This window comes from Drosophila serrata, unplaced genomic scaffold, assembly GCF_035046125.1.
Source record: "Drosophila serrata isolate PLE 108 unplaced genomic scaffold, ASM3504612v1 contig_362, whole genome shotgun sequence".
Taxonomy (NCBI): domain Eukaryota; kingdom Metazoa; phylum Arthropoda; class Insecta; order Diptera; family Drosophilidae; genus Drosophila; species Drosophila serrata.
The window spans coordinates 2,683,294-2,695,716 of record NW_028257260.1 but is presented as its reverse complement, the minus strand read 5'-3'; the positions used below and the strand labels follow the sequence as shown (position 1 = coordinate 2,695,716).

Below are 12,423 nucleotides of genomic sequence, written 5' to 3'. Positions count from 1 at the left end.
ACTTAATCTTAAAAATTAAACAAGTTTTCTTAATTAATTGAGACGAATAGTGAAAAAAAAACATTCACAGATAACAGCGTAATTGGGCCTGGCGTATGAGTGATATCATATTTTGTCACTCATACGCCATGTTGCCCATAACAATGTTTTGACAAAAAATGGAATGCAATCCCAAAACTTTCCAGTATATTTATTTTCTAGGGTAGCAGATTCTTCCATTGTGTCGCAATCTCGTGAAGAAAAATATATATCGCCTCGTGCGAGATTATAGGATAATAATAAATGACTCACTCCTTCGAGAGCGTCTATATCGGCATATATCCCATAGGGGGAACTTATTTTTCAGCAAAGTCCATAATTCACTTTTCACTTCCAATTCGTGTACATCGTTTATCTCTGTCACAATTATTATAACGCCTTAAAATTTGGACTTGGACTCGAATTCGGATACTATGGGTTCGGGTGATTTTAATTTAATATTTTTTTGTGTGAACAAAGACACACATGTCGACCGCTGCCAAAATATGGCAAACGGAAATTTTTAATTGCAATTTGTTAATTTGCTTAGAGCAACCGAAAGTGACCGAGAAAATGTCTACAGTGGGCAATGAATAAATCAAACGCAGTTGTAGTTAAGATAGAAAAGAGATCAATTTTTACAAATTAATTGTTGGTTCATTATAATTATTCTCAATCTTTTTTCACATTCTTGAGGGTAAAAAAATAAGTTAATGCATACATTTCTTTTTTATGTTTGACGCATTTTACAGTTATATAACACACAAAGTTGCTCCCTGGATTGCGTCCTTTGTAGAGACGCCAAAAAGTAGGCAATTATTTATGACAACGACAGAAATCATTGAGACATCAAGATTAAGACTTATATTTAATCATTACCTTATTTATTAATATGTTAAATAGTTAATTGATGGCCAGTATTTACTGTTCTTACGAATATCAGTAAAAATTAAGGCTTTTCATTCTTTAATTCAAATTAAATTACAACTTCCTTTCTTATTTATTAATGTGTTTTTAATTTAAGTCCAAATATTACCAATTTAAAAGTCAGAAACTAGTTTAGTGTTGACCATTATGGCCAGTGATCACTGTACCGGACCGAGTGTGAGGCCTATCAGGCATGGGGGGGCTTTGGGGGTGGCAAAAGCTAATCGCTGGCACAATTCGATGATTGACGAGGGCCAAAAGGGGCGGTGCAAGGCGGTGGAGTGAGGAGGAGGTGAAGGAAGGAGGGGGGAAAGCATGCGTTTACGGTTCGGTGAGAGATTTTCCTATGATTTTTATTTTGTTTTTGCTACTATCTCTTTTCTTTGCCTTGGCAGTCACGGCGGCTTGCCAAAATAGAAAACACATAAATTGCACGATCAAGATCATTGCTGTTATTTTCTACTGAACACACAAAGCTAGAGGAAGAATTTCCTCTTCTGCACGCTTTCTGCATCCACTTCGATGATATAATCCCCATAGGCAGGAAAATCTCTCAGTCCCACTCTCTCTCTTTCCCTTTCTCTCTTTGACACCTGTTCGTTTCATGTCCGACAGTTGCCGCTTCCCTCTGCATCTCGCTCTTGCCTTTGGTTTAAGTTTTGCCATGGATTTTCCCACGGTTTTCCCACCCGTTCAACTTTTCTTCGATTTACCCTCGCTGCTGCTGCTGCTGCTTGGGGAGCGACTTTGACAAATTTTTTGGCATCGAGGCTTTGCTTTGATTTGTTTCGCTTTTGACTTAATATTTTCCCTATTTTCCCGCTGGCCAGCTGAGAGGGAGGGAAAACGACAGCAGCTGATCGCCAGGGTCTAGCAGCTAAATGGTCCATAAATTATGAATTTAAACAAATGCGAAAACACATTTTAATTGATGTGAATAAATAAATAATAAATACACGGATCTTCTGAGAGACATTAAATTATTCTGAACATTTACAATATTTGTAAAATAATTCAAAAACTGTTTACATATTATAATAAATAATTATTCACTTAAACAGTTGAATAGAGAACACATACCAGAGCTTAAATTAAAAACGTTTTCTAAGGAGTTTTCATAAAAAATATCTACTAGGTATATGTGTGAAAATTAAATTCAAAATTAAATACAAGTGAAAGACCATAACATAAATTATATAGTAAAGAAAAAAATGATTTCTGACTAAAACAGTAATAAACTGCAAAGATATAAAAATATATTTAAATCCAGTTGAAGGATAACCACAAAAATACTACAGTAAAGTTGCAACTTTATAAAGGATATCCCATTTTGTTTGTAACCAAAACACACAACTCGAAAAACCACTTGGAAAACCTAGTCTAATCTAATTTCCCAAAGAAGAAAAGTGCTTGAATCACTCCTGCTGCTTTATACACATACATATATCCTTTGGCAAACATTTGTTGCTCGTTAGAATATATGTATGTATATGCACACAAATTCCAATTCATTCCATTCACTTCTCCCTAGCGAAGTTTGTGTTTTCTGTTTTTTTTTTGGCGTATCCAAGGCTGGTTGCCTTTGGCTTTGTTTGAGCCATCGAATCGAATTCATGTTCACGGCATGACTACTCTGGGGGCTATATAGATATGCCTAAGTATGTGTGGAATGCCAGGACTACTACCTTGCACTTCCTTGGAACATGGAACATTAGACAACGAGCCAGTGCCTGTCAGCCGAAGGAGAGCGAATGAGCGAGCGAGTGAGCGCTTTGTTTATTTGTTTATAACAGACCAGCAGCAGTCGCAGTGGAAATTCGAGTTGGCTCACAACGAACGGCTCGAATTATCGACTGCGGCTCACAGCGGTGGCAACAGTTCGGTGAAATCCGTGGTTATCATCATTCATTCATTTCGGGACGCAATGCGAATGCGAATCGAGTGGCAATCGCCGCAAACGGAACTCCTGTCCTCCTCCATGGATCGTCCACTTGTTTCTGTGTGCGTTTTTTTTCTTTGTATTTGTTGCCAGTGATTGCATAAGGGACCTCCGCGGCAAAAGGTTACTACCAAGTATATATCATCATCATCATCATCTCGCAGTGGTTCTTGCATTTTTTTCCTTTGCCCCGATATGTGTGCCAAACGTGAGTGAAGCGAAATAGTGAAATCAAATCAATCAATCAGCAATCAGTGAGCAGTATTTCGTGCTCCCGTTTCAATAATATTCCCGTTCGTTACCCGCCCGTCTTCCGCTTGGTCTTCCCGCAATAATGCCATAAGCATCGAAATACTATATAAACCATACTATATACATATATATAGTATAAACCATGGACTTTGGGGGCGGTCGTGTGCAGTTCCTGCAGGCCCAACTATTTCCCGTCTGCACGCTGACCACATCCAATGGAGGTAAATAAACGTATCAATTAAGATTAAAATAACACTATACTTTAAAACCCCAAGTTTTGTGAAAAAAGTGTTGAAATTATGCTTGAACTAGCAACTGTTTCCTAGAGTACACTAAACTACAACTAAACGCATTATTTAAAATGAACACACCAAACCTTAAAACTTGGGTTTCTATTAAAACTCTAAAGAAAATATTATTATAAAAAAATTCTGTCAAATTATAGAGAAGATATTATTGTTAAATATCGTTTTTTCCTATGCACAAATACTCAAATTATGTTGATTTTGGGAAATTGATTTCTAGAGTAAACTATAAACAGAAAAGTGGCAAAAACAAATGCAGACATAAACAATAAACAATTGCGTTTGCTTTTTGACACTCCTTAAGTACTTGCATTGCAGCATTTATTGTTTATTTATTTATTTTGCATATTAGTGTCTCGCTCTTTTGTGTCAGTTTTCATTAAATGCCAATTCATAAAATATTTCAGTTTCCAAAGCAGTTGTGAAAACTTTTTTTTTGCTATATTTGCAATAAAATATCTATCTTTTTCGGCCACAAATTTGAAAACATTTAAAAACTTGTATTTAAATACCAAAGAAAAGCCATGTTTAAACTGAAAAATTGGGTTTTAAATGCATTAAAACGAGTTTAAAGCTCTAGTTCCTATAAGTTTTCGGATACGTCTGATTAAGAACATATAGATTTGCTGAGACCAAAGATATACATTTAGAATTGACACAATATTTTAAGTCCCATAAATACCCACGGTAACTGGAGAAACAATCATACACCTAACTTTGCATATTTTAATTTTAATAAAGGGTAAACCTATTAAATTCATATGCATAATTCAATATAATTGGAATATTAATATATATATTTAAGAAGTAGTACATCATACTCACTTTCAATTTCTTGTTTTGTGGATTTGTACGAATGGATTGTCTAAGGGCACCTCGGTGTTGTTGTTGTTGTTCTTGTTGTTCATTAAGTGGTCGCTGTTACTCTACTGATAGTTCCCACTGTACTACATGGCCAGCCTTTGGGAATTTATTGAACTGAAGGTGGTTTTCGTTGCGATTTCGTTGCTCAATGATTGGATCCTTGCCTATCTATCGTGCTCGCTCCTGCAATTGGATAAAGTGCGGATAAATGGGTATTAGAATTAGCCACAAAACTGTTTGACTTCAGTTCCCACTTGCGGCTGTCATGGAAACGCCAACACACACAAAATCATTAACACACAAATTCCGGCATCGCAAAGTCGGAAATCAAAGTCGTTGCCTGTTGTCAACGTCTCTCCAGGTATATACACACAGTTATATTGTTATATAGAGGGGACTTTCGTACCTATTTCAGTTCATTGAATTGCGATTAACAATATTCCACCTGCATAAATCAAAGGCAAAGGCCGTTTAACTCATTAATGTTCATTGACTTGGGTATTTATTTTTGGTATGAAAATTCGCTAGCATGGCATCGGTTTGGGCTCTGATGGCAACAGGAATAGCATATAAATATATATAAATATATATAAATATATATATATATGTATATACCACATCCGTGCAGGTTGAATTGTATTGGAATGAAGGGGGGTTTTGGTTGCTCCAATGATTGCGAATCGGGGAATCCCATAACCATAGTTAGAAATTACTTGTATCTGGGTTAATGCCTTGCCCGAGGTTAATTAATTGACGATTGTCTTTGTCAAATGCGGAAGCAATTCCCATCAAAATACTAATGCCAATCAATTTGTTACATTATTAAAGGATGGCAAACTTCCCTTTTGTCCCACGGTTATATGGCTTAGCTTTGCAGAAGAAGTTTAATACAGATTGTAATTCGATTACTAGGAATTAATATAAAATAAATATATTATATATATATAATATAATATAATATAATATAATATAATATAATATAATATAATATAATATAATATAATATAATATAATAAAGTAACGCCTACTTATAATCCATTCACCGTTTTGCATTTTCCTCTATTTTTAACGTTTGTATGGTAACTTTAATATTGTCGTCCGATTTTTATAGCATTTTACACAAAATTCTAGATTAATATATAATGGCAAAAATTTTTTATAAAAATCTGTTGAAAACTGGAAAAGTTTTAATTTTTGTTCTTAAAAATTTTCCGATCGTTCCTATGACAGCTATATATATGTATATATATAGTCCACAGATTCGCCATTATAAGACTTATATACTAGTAAAATTATATATAAGAATAACACGATCGTTTCATAGCTTTATCTTAAATTTGTTCTAAAAAAAATCTCGCACATCTATGCATATGATTCCCAACTGGTTCTAACATCTCCGGAACGAAGTGACTTCTATCAGCCAAGTATCAGATATGTGTTGTGTTACAAAAGTTGCAAGTCATTGTTTACTAGTGTTCCAAATTAGTAACTGATCATACATGTTTACTAGTCATAGATAATCACTGATCATAGTTATTTGCTGGCCATAGTTAATTATTGTTTATAGTTACTTACTGATCAAAGTTAGTTAATGGTCATAGCTTCTTACTGGTCATAGTTACTTACTGGTCATAGTTAATTACTGATCATAGTTCTATATATCGTCCGATTATTGCTATGCCAGCTATATATATAGTCCACCGATTCGCCATTATTCGACTTATGTACCAGTAAAATTATATACTAGAATAACTCGGTGGTTTCATGGCTTTGTCTTAAATTTGTTCCAAAACAAATCTCACACATCTGTACATATGATTCTCAACTGGTTCTAACATCCCCGGAACGAAGTGACTGCTGCCAGCCAATTCTTAGATATGCGTTGTTACAAAAGTTGCAAGTCATTGCTTATTAGTGTTCAAAGATCATACATACTTAGTGGTTATAGATACTTACTGATCATAGATACTTACTGATCATAGATACTTACTGATCATAGATACTTACTGATCATAGATACTTACTGTACATATAAGTACATATAAGTATCTGATCATAAATACTTAATGGTGTTAGCTATTTACTAGTCTAGTTACTTACTGGTCATAGTTAATTAGTGATCATAGTTCCTTATTTATCATAGTTACTTAATGTTCATTGATACTACTTTCATAACCAAACGGTCTTATTTTAAGAATTTTGTGACGAAAGTAGTATAAGACTAATTTTGATTTGAATTAAATTTCAAAAGTCTTTCTTACTTATGTTAAGATTTTGTTGACTTATTTCAAAGAATGCAAAAAATCTTAAATCAAGATTTTCGTTTTTCTATCAGTGTGCAATAATGTTCTTTATGTACATGAATATCCTGCTTAAATTATTAAACAAATCTTATTAATATTATCTTGATATTTATGACCATGTATTTAATACAATCTTTATATGTTTATTATAATGTATTATTATCTTAAACCCTGACAAAGAAACAAACCCATTGCCAAAACTGATATACCCCTAAGTCAAAGCTAAATATAATAAAATGAAGGGGAGGTGTTGGTGGCGCCACATAAAATGCGTCTGGAGAAATTGCAAACAAAGAAATGCAAAATGTAACAACGAAATTTATTATACAGATTTCATGAATATTAAAATTGCACATAACAAGACACAAAAAAACACAAAGATTTTGAAGGCAAACGAGAAAAAAAAACAAGCGAAATAAAAATTGTGAAATATTGTGGGGTGGCAAAAAATTGCGCCTCGCAGATACATATGTATCTACATATATGCATTCAGATATAGACGTATAGGCTTTGGGAAGGTATCTTTTGGGCCGCAAAGGCATTGGCCGAATGCCTACGATTGGGATAAACAAAATGCCATAAATATTACGGGGCAATAATACAATTTAAGTAAATAATATGCAAAAATTGCAATTAGAGGCGATCGGGCGGCCCCAGATCTCTATATCTCTATATCTCAAGATCTGCTGGCTCTCGATTGCCGCCTGCATTTGAGCATAAAAATTTAATTAATGCTAAATTCCTGCGTCAACGCCAGCGTTGACAGCGACGCCGCCACCGGCAGCAGAGTTGGCGCAACAATTGAAAGCAGAGCGAGCTTTGGTGGCCCTTTTCTCCGCACTCTTTGCCTATTTCTTATGAATGAAAGCAAAGCGGTTTTATGTTGTCCTTGTCCATTTGCCCATCTTGCGTCGCTTCGTGGTCCATACACTGGAAGAAAAGCGTGCCTCTAATCGCTGTTCTTGTCATAAGTTCATTAACCAATATTACTTGTAAGCAGTGAAAATCCTTTGCATATATAGTTAATTAATTATATGACTGTCTCTTTATAATTATATATATATAATATATGCTTGCAACTTTTGGTATATTGTACAATAATTAGTTTTGCTTCTATATTTTAATATTTTTGTTGTATTTAAAACCCATATAATTATACATTTCTCTCAGTGTATCAATTCTAACGACAACTGGCATTTTAAAAGCTCGCCAAATTGCGGTCAAAAAGCAAACAGAGAATGTCTAAAATCAACGGCAAAGGCAAACAAAACACAAAAAAAAAAAAACAGCAACAACAAACTTAACACATGCATTTGGGGTGCAAGGTCAAGGTCGTCGATTGAGCTTTGTCATTCCGCTTAAGCTGCAGCTCAAGTGGTGGGTTGTGTACATATTGACGAGAGTGGAAAAATATAAGTGGAATTTCAAATGAAGAATAAATCACTGTCGAACGGCTTACAAAGGAATTGCAGCAAAGTCAGGCAACACTGCGTATGAGTAATAAATATAGAAATTTATTTTTCTCATGTTATAGAAAATATATTCCAAGTTAAACATAATATTTGAATAATATTCTAGTAAAACTAAAATTCTAATTAATGAAAAAAAAAATAAATTTTAACAATACATTTTAGTTGAATAAATTACGTTTATGCGTATACGTAATATTCGTATCTTGTCAAATTGAAATGTAAATTATGTACAAACCATTTTCCAATTAAATGGGAAGTTACTTGAATATAAATTTAAATTGATTTTTAAATTATTAACTATTAGTTCTAGATTGAAAGTATAAAAAAATATTAGCATATGTTGAAGTTACAATATAAATTGTATATGAACAACATGAAATTCCCCTTTAAAACATAAAAATTAAATAAATTATTCATTAATTATTTATTAATTAATAATTTCAAACCAACATAGTTCTAACCACGACCTCTTTCGGCACACATTATGTCTAAACAACAAACCACTGCGGTTAAATTGTAATTTTGTGGTTAACACTCAAATGTTTCCTATACTGTAAATAAATGGTATAAAATAATTCCTAAATTAATGTATTTGGAATGCATACTACTAGTTATAAATATATTTTTCCCTTCTTTTCCCGTGTGAATTCTTTAATTAAAACCCTCGCTTGCTGTGAAACAACATCGAGAACAACGTTGTTAATCTATTTTTAATGAGCACAATTTACGGATAATCATTATTCATTAATTGAGGATCACACGAACGACCACGCACCCACACATCCTTGGAACAGCTGTCATGGCGGAACTTTAAGCTAAAGCTCCTTGTAAACAATAACAATGGCAACAACAGGCACACCCACACACACATACGAGCGCGCGCGCACGCAGCAGGATAACAGTGCATGCGAGAACAGCTGAGCGCGTGTGAAGCTTGCTTGTCGGCAGCGAAAGTGCAAAAGCTCAGCTAGCCTGCTCTCTCTTTTTCTCTCGTGTGTGTGTGAGTGTGTCTCTTGGGGGGGTTCCATGCTCTTTCGCATTAAATAATATTCGCAGGCAGCGACGCCGGTACAAGCAGCGACAGCGACGCTGGCAGATTTGAGCATTTCACATTCGCTTGGGTTTTCCGTTTTAGTCAACAAGAAAACGCGCATCGGGCAAATCGGGCAAAATAAAGCAGAAGCGACTGCCGAGCGAAATAAACTTGAATATAGTCCGAGAACCAACGAAACCGAAATTTGAAAAATATTTCAAACACAAATTTTAAGTTGGTTTCTGCGAAAGACAATCGAGTTTTTCATACTGAATTCAGGGAAAAAACCTACAAAGTAAGCGCTCGCATTGTCGCGACTCGTAAATACTCAAATATATTCGAAAATTCGGAAAGTGTGCCGCCAAATCGTTTATCTATAGCCTGTCTATATCATTTCTTGTCTATTTGCAATCATTTTTGTTGTTTGCTTTTTGTTTTCTTTTTTCCCCACTTTTTTTTTGTATTTTTTTTGTTTTGAGTGCCACAAAATTTTTGAAAAAGCAACAAATATCAAGCGAAAGCGAACAGCTGTGCGCGCGCCACCCACATTTGTGCAGCGTATCGTCTTCGATTCTCCGCTCACTTTCTTCGCGTCTTTCTTTTCGTCTTCGAAACCGTTTGGAATAGCGGCCTGTCAGATCCCCATTCTTAGCCGGTAAGAAAAATTCTTCTGGGTCAAAAAAAGGGGCAACAAGGTGGGAGCAATCAATAATAAATAATATAAAATTATAACAAATTATTGATTTGGTTTGTAAATAATGTGAAAATTTTTTAGGCAAATCATTTTAATTTATTTTACAAAATTTATTTGAAAGCAATGTATTGCACCTTAAAATAATGTTAAAATCCCCACAACTCTGATATTAATTATTCGAGAAGCCGAAGCTTGTATACCCTTGCAGTTAGCCAAAGAAACTTAGTTAGTCACCAAGAAATCCAAAAATATTAGTATTTTAGGTATATTAAATCGATATTTTTATATGTTAATTTTTTTGATAAATAAAAGTTTTTCAAATATCATAACAAAGCCAAAAATGCATTAATTTCAGTTCCCAAAACGGTTCTGTGCTAGTTTTAATTAGATTAATAAATCTGCATATTTAGTTTACAAATTAAGAAAACTTAATTTTCTTGTAAAATTTTGACAATTTTAACGATGTAACCCCTTATAAATTTTAAAAAAACTGGTCAAATTTTTTTTTCTTTCAAACATGGCTAGATCGATTCGGCTGTTGATGCTGATCAAGAACATATATGGTTTATAGGGGCAGAAATGACTCCTTCACTGCATTACAAGCTTTGGACTAAAATTATAATACTCTACGAAGGTATAAACATTACGTATACGCAACGTACATAAAATTACGTATACGCCGGGTATAACGGTTTATACTTTTTTCTCACCTTATTTAAGATAAAAATATTTGTAAACAAAAGTTTTTAACAATTGGAAACTTTATATATTAATATTATAAAAAAAAATCTTCAATTCAAATATATAATTTTAAATTAAAATTATATTTCGAAAATAAAATAAAAACATTATATTGCCTAATTGGAAAATAAACGAAGACATGACATCTTTTATCTGATTGTTATCATTGTCTTATGTAAATATTTAAAAGAAATATTGCTTGGATACTTTTTGATATTAGTAAAAAATGTAAAAATATGTCTTTGCTCCATTTTTCCATATTTTTTAATTAGAAAGAATGAAAAATTCCTATCCGTCTCCTAATTTATAATGTAAATATATTATAAAAATAAATATATTGAAGATAATATTTATTTAAATGCCGTAACGATTTCTTGCTAAGTGTATTGAGTCTACAATTTATGCTGAACTTGCATTTCTACGAATAAAAATTGTCTAAATAGCACACGCGACAGGTTCCCAGAATAATTTGTAAAGAAAACTCTTGGAAATCTGGGGAAAAAAGAGGATGTAGATTGTTTACTTGAAATGACCATAATCTTTTTTTTGACAGCTCTCTGGAAAAAATATAAATACTAAAGTACAGTTTAAAATATATACTTTGGAATTGCTAGAAATCGTTAAAATAAATCTAAATATTACTTTAAACTATAAAAACCATTTTACTATCTACACAGAATATAAGCAAATCGATAAAATATAAACATAAATGTACCATATATTTCGTATATGTTTCCAATTAAAATGAAATGTCTTTCTTTCGAATTTTTTGTTACTTTGTAGCATTCATATATTTTAATTTATTCCCCTGCCATTTTCAATTTAATTTAATGATTAATATATTTTTATCTCCAAGGAAACTTTTCGTTTCTTGGATCAACATTTTTGGCCATTTTAAATTTAAGAAAATATAAGCCACAAAAAAAAAAAAACACCAAGGTAAACCATATCCATTAAAAAACTCTGTCTCCCGCGGGACATAAACATAAAAAGTCAAGAAGCCGACAAATTATTAGCGATATTAATCGACCTGACAAGGAGATCCTTGGGGAGAAAATGGGCTGCCAGGGAAAAACTTTTTCCCTGGAAGCCGTTTTCCTTTCCTCCCTGAAAAGATTTACAGTTGCTCTAGACATTAAGCCAGCCAACCCCAATCCTCGTCGACGCTTTCCGCCATTCCAGCGAAAAATTGCAATAAAAGAAGCCAAAAGAGCAAAAAAAAAAAAAAAAATATGAAAACAAAAAACTGAAACTGAAAAACAAAATCTACTTTTATGTGCTTATAAAAGCCGACTAAGCAGACACAGAGAAGACCCAAAGAAAGAAACCAAAAATTAATTACAAAATATGTTGCAGTAGCAAATAAAACAAAACAAAACAAAAAGAAAGCCAAAAGGAAAATGAAAATGCTCCAAAGCGAAATAACTTTCTGGCAAACGAACAAAACAAAAGTATTCTTCGGGAAATTGGGAACGGAGAGAGAGAGAGAGGAGGGGGGACGCACATATGGCAATTAATTGCTGTTGACGCTTTTCGTCGGCCAAAATGCTGCGAAAATTCCCACTCATTTAGGCCATATTAATGGCGATTTGCGCCTACACCAACCTCATTCTCTCTGGAGGAGACAATTTTTGTGTTTTTTTACTTTTACTTTTGACTTTGTTGGCACGACAAATGTTTATAGTATAATTGCTGACTTATCCAACTTGGTTGGATTTAATATATCTTTTGTACTGTATATATTCTCAGTGCTGTAAACAATAACATTTTCTCTGCTTATATTATTTTGTATCTTTGACTATTTAAATTGGGGAATTTTTATACGTTTTCTGTTTGGCAATCCATGATCTATAAATTTTGATCTTTTCATCTTTA

General features: G+C 33.3%; 2 protein-coding genes across 27 annotated transcripts in view; one reads left to right on the top strand and one right to left on the bottom strand.

The window, feature by feature from the left end:
- Nadsyn (NAD synthetase) overlaps positions 1-12,423 on the bottom strand; it is a 44,029-nt gene that overhangs the window by 15,838 nt on the left and 15,768 nt on the right. For both annotated transcript variants that reach the window (XM_086839197.1, XM_020942280.2), the window contains exon 3: positions 4,267-4,488. The gene's annotated coding sequence lies outside the window, so the exon portion shown is untranslated. The remainder of the gene's footprint in view (positions 1-4,266; positions 4,489-12,423) is intronic.
- Nna1 (Nna1 carboxypeptidase) overlaps positions 1-12,423 on the top strand; it is a 33,004-nt gene that overhangs the window by 5,207 nt on the left and 15,374 nt on the right. For 4 of the 25 annotated variants that reach the window (XM_086839193.1, XM_086839192.1, XM_086839185.1 and 1 more), the window contains exons 1-2: positions 9,190-9,408; positions 9,593-9,768. The exons of 16 other annotated variants lie outside the window; for them this stretch is intronic. The gene's annotated coding sequence lies outside the window, so the exon portion shown is untranslated. Of the gene's footprint in view, positions 1-9,132; positions 9,769-12,423 lie in introns of those variants that run through there. 5 more of the 25 variants (XM_086839188.1, XM_086839184.1, XM_086839195.1 and 2 more) reach the window with 4 other exon arrangements.